Here is a 5071-nt window from a genome sequence, read left to right on the forward strand (position 1 = left end):
GGCCCAATGGTTTGTGTATTTTAAATTTCAAGATATAAGGTATTAAAAAAAAAAGATAGAAGGGCTTCCCTGGGCTTCCCTGAGCTTCCCTGGTGGCGCAGTGGTTGGGAATCTGCCTGCCAATGCAGGGGACACAGGTTCGAGCCAGGAGAGAAGATATTGCCATCCAGCAACATAAATATATATATACATTTATAATTTTTAAATATTATATAAATATATAATGTATTTATATAATGTATAATATATAATGGATTTATAAAATATGAAATATACATTATATAAATATATGTATGTTTATATACATATATTTATACAAATTTAAATATATAGACTATATGTATAGAAAACACATGAAGAGAAAAGACAAATGGAAGAAAACCTCAACATGTTAAGTAGTGCCAAAGGTGTTTGTGCAGTATAAGTATGCAAAATAAACAAAAATAAAACCGAAAAACTTTGTGCAGAAATAAATCATCAAAGGCTATATATCTAAATATTAAAAGTGACTTTCTTTGGGTGGGATCATGGGTAGTTTTATTTCAGTGTTTTACACAGAATATAAATTTCTTTTCTAATCAGAAAACAGTATCACAGATATTATGAAAAGTACCTCTTTTTTAATTACAAAAGGCAATACATAGTCATTGTACTAAGTCAAAAATAAAGAAATGTGTTAGAAAAAATGTTAATAATGTCCTCCTCACGTCCAAATTCATTCCCTGAGGTTAACAATGTTGAAGGCCTGGCAAGAATACTTCCATACTCCTTTTCTAGAGCAGGTTATTTTTACACCGGAAAAGAAAGAATAAATAAAAGACCTTAAAAAAAATTTTTTTTTTCAATTAGGACCTCCACTGCCCTTTTGCAGACCATCCCCTCCCTACCACCCACTCTGCCAAATTGTGCGCCCTCTTTCCACGTCCAAACTTGCCTTCAAAGAAACCCACTTGGGGTCCAGCTCCCCAGGGGCACCTGCGCCTCTGCCTTGGTGCAGCCCCGGGCCCGCCGGCCCCGGGCCTGGGAGAAGCAGGCTCCCCGCGCTGGGCGGCAAAGGGCCCGGGCCAGCGGGCCCAGGGCTGCCGGCGAGGCCTCCCTCCCACGTGGGTGGAGCCTGTGCCCGGCCTCCCTCCCGCCCGCTTTCTCTAGGAGTAATTAAGAGTGAAATCCTCCTCCTGGTGACCCCGGTGCTCCTGGCCCGGGCTGATTTACACATGAAAGGTCTACGGAGGGCCTGGGCTTTCTCCTTTTCACGTTCACAATGAGGCGCGGCCTATAAATAAAACCTCTCTGAGAAACGAGAGGCTTCAAAAATGTCTTTGTGTGTGTGTGTGTGTGTGTGTGTGTGTGTGTGTGTGTGTGAGAGAGAGAGAGAGAGAGGGAGACACGGAGAGAGAGAGAGACCACAGAAACAGGAGAATGAAAAAGGGACATCCACTAAGAGTTGGTATTTTTTATTGAGTGCTTACTCTGTGCTTGGCCTCCTCACATCACTCTTGTAAGACAGACATGATGGTCCCTATTTTATAGATAAGAAACTGAGGTTCAGGGAGGGGAAGACCTGCCCCAGGTCCCACAGTGAATAAGGGGGAAAGCTTGGGCTCAGGAAGTGGGTTGAGCATGAGATACAAATGATGTTCTAGGCCTCCATTATGATGGTTACAGGACTGTATGGATTTGTCAAAACTCATGGGACTATACACAAAAAAGGGAGAATTTTACTCTATGTAAAGCATACTGTAATAACCCTGACTTCAAAAAGGTAAAAGAAAAAAAAACATACACACACAAAAAAACCAAAGGCGCCCATGGGCCAAGGGTGAGGTCCCCTGGCTGCTTGGGGCTTTTCTGTACCCTTCCATCTAGCAGGGCTGTTTCCTTATGCCTCTGTATCCTCATACCTCTGTATCCTCAGGCTCAGGGCCTGATATTGGAGAAATGTAGATACTAGGGAAATGTTTGCTTGCTTCAATGAATGAATGAGCTAAATAATTCTCTCTGGATCCATTTCTCCATCTACAAAATGAGAAATTGATGAAACACTAAGGTGAACTCCTGCTAATCAGCTCAGAGGTCACCTCCTCAGGGAAGCCTTCCTAGATCCCCTCCCACTCTCAGGCTGGATCTGGTGCCTCTTCTGGGTTCTCACAGAGCCAGGTTATACTCCCATCTCTGCACTGATCACACTGTATGTTATTTCTTGGTTCTGTGTGTCCTTCACGTGAATATTCAGGTTCTCTGCAGTAGGGCCTGTGTCTGTTTTGTACTCCCAGTGTGTGGCACATAGCAGGTAGAATGTGTGATGAATTAATGCATTTATTAGTTCTGGTCTGAGGTCCAAAACTGAATCATGCTGGTGTTGGCTGGAGCTGGGCAAGGGTCTAAAGCAGCAGAAACAGTCCAGGGCACAGAACCAGGAAATCCCTGTGCAGCAGAGATGAGTTGAAAGGCCTTACTTCTAGAGTACCAAGAAAACAATCCTGCTGTGGCCTCTGCAGGAAATCCAAGCCTCCTCCTGCACCAGGCAGGGGGGCCCGGGAGGAGAACAGTCAGACTCTGGAGAGTAGATGTTTGGGAACGGGGCTCCCCTGGCACGGGGAGCTGGCAACCTGCCTGCATCTGTCTGGGGCAGGGTTTGGGGTGGGACATGTGAGGCACATGAATGTTGTCAAGTCCCAGCTCTCCTCCTTCTTAGCTGTCGTTCCGCCTCACCAAGTCTCAGTCTCCACGTCTGTGAAATGGGCAGGGAATAGAATCATACCTACCTCAACGCGTTTATTAGGAGGGCAAAGGGATATAATGAGGTCAAAATGCCTGCCATTTTGTACTGCTCAGAAAGATTTTCAGCCCCCTAACATGTTTTCCCTTTTCTCCCAGACGTATTTCACCCTAATTAGAGAGGCCTCTTGTGAGTTCCTAATAATAACATTAACTCTTCCTAAGGTTTATTGGGTGTCTTCTGTGCATTAGGCACTGTTCTTAGTTGCTGCACATGGGATCTTCATTGCTGTGTGCGGGATCTTCATTGCAGCATGGGGATTTTTTTTTTTTTGCGGTACGCGGGCCTCTCACTGTCGTGGCCTCTCCTGCTGCGGAGCACAGGTTCCGGACGCACAGGGTCAGCGGCCATGGCCCACGAGCCCAGCCGCTCCGCGGCATGTGGGATCCTCCTGGACCGGGGCATGAAACCGTGTCACCTGCACCGGCAGGAGGACTCTCAACCTCTGCGCCACCAGGGAAGCCCTGGGGATTTTTTTAGTTGCGGCATGTGGGCTCTTAGTTGCATCATGTGGGATCTAGTTCCCTGACCAGGGATCGAACCTGGGCCCCCTGCATTTTGAGCACGGAGTCTTAACCACTGGACCACCAGGGAAGTCCCAAATCTGTTTCACTTAATTCTTACAACTCTGGGCAGCGGGCGTTACCCCCTTTTTACAGGTTGGGAAACCGAGGCTCGGAGAAGGGATGTAAAGGCTTCAGGGTAAAACTACCAGCAAGGCATTCAACTGGGGCAAGAATTTAGACTTACTCGATGAAGTAACTACCCACCAGGGCATCGTGGGTAGGAAAGGAATCAGAATAAAAGCATGAAACCTTTACAAGGTGAGGAGAAGATGCCTTGGGGTGGGAGGTAAGGAGTAGAGACTAGGATGTGACTGGTTCATCTCTGGATCCTGGCACACAGTGGGCCCTCAAGAAATCTTTGGTGCTTGGTTAAAGAAATGAGGAGTGAATGAATGAATGAATGAATGAAGTGAGAGACTTGGATCAAGGCCCCTGCTCTCTCTGGACTCAGTTTCCCACCTTTAAGTGGTTAAAGGCTAAGGTTCTCCTACTCAGAAAAATGGGCAAACGTAGACAATTTTGTACTCCATTTCCAGATGTTCACAGAACACTCTCCTGAAGCCCCACAACAGATTCCTTAGGAGAGGGTGATCCATGGAACACTGAGTAGGGAACCCCTGAATATGAGGATCTGAGGTCCCTCTAGCTCTGATGCTAATAGCTGTAATGATAACAACAAGAGCAATAATAAGAGGATTCAGAAGTTTTCAGACACTGACTCTGGGCCAGGCACTGTTACTTCATTTAATCTCTTCAGAGCCCTGTGAATAATAATGATGCAGGAATTGTCATTATCATCTCTACTTTGTAGGTGAAGAAATTGAGGCTTAGAAGGACTCATTAACTTGCTCAGGTAGCATGGCCAAGCAGTAGGGGCCCTCGTTTCCAATTCAGCACTGTGGACACCAGAGTTTCAACTCTCCCACCTCCAATCCAGGGGAGTATAAACGTATGAGCCCCACGGGGCTCTTTCAAGGCCAAAATCAAGTTGCTGTATTTGGAGAACATATCAATATAATGCTGGCAACCATTCATTCCTTCAAGAATTCATTTAACAATCATGCATGTGCCAGACACAGACTGGCTAACGGAGCCTCACAATGATCATGGTCCCTGCCCTCAAGCAGCCCCATTTATTGCATCCTTCCTCTGACACCTCCAGCACCAGATTCAGGGTGTGAGCAGCTCCATGGCAGATTCTCAGGCCCAGCTCCAGTCCCTGGAATAAGACTCTCTGAGGTTAGAGCTGGGAATCTGCATCTGACAAGTTTCCCGGGTTGACTCATAGACACTGAGATGTGGGAACTCCTGGATGGAGGGTGAGGTGACCTGGACAAACAAGCAATTGTTTTTTTGTTTTTTAAATATATATATTTATTTATTTATTGGCTGCATTGGCTCTTCGTTGCTGCTCACGGGCTTTCTCTAGCTGTGGGAGCAGGGGCTACTCTTCATTGCGGTGCGCAGGCTTCTCATTGCTGTGGCTTCCCTTGTTGCAGAGCACGGGCGCTAGGCACGCGGGCTTCAGTAGTTGTGGCAGGTGGGCTTCAGTAGTTGTGGCTCGTGGGCTCTAGAGCGCAGGCTCAGTAGTTGCGGTGCATGGGCTTAGTTAGGATCTTCCTGGACCAAGTCTCGAACCCGTGTCCCCTGCATTGGCAGGCGGATTCTTTTTTTTTTTTTTTTTTTGGCGGTACGCGGGCCTCTCACTGTTGTGGCCTCTCCCGTT

The 5071-nt window shown here is 46.7% G+C and overlaps 1 non-coding gene across 1 annotated transcript; it reads right to left on the reverse strand.

Annotated features, from left to right (window-relative positions):
* Positions 1-3300: 3300 nt before the first annotated feature.
* On the reverse strand, positions 3301-3373 carry TRNAL-CAA (transfer RNA leucine (anticodon CAA)). Its single transcript has one exon. It is a non-coding gene; the product is annotated as a tRNA-Leu (tRNA).
* Positions 3374-5071: the final 1698 nt, after the last annotated feature.

This window comes from Physeter macrocephalus, chromosome 19 (genome assembly GCF_002837175.3).
Source record: "Physeter macrocephalus isolate SW-GA chromosome 19, ASM283717v5, whole genome shotgun sequence".
Lineage (NCBI taxonomy): Eukaryota > Metazoa > Chordata > Mammalia > Artiodactyla > Physeteridae > Physeter > Physeter macrocephalus.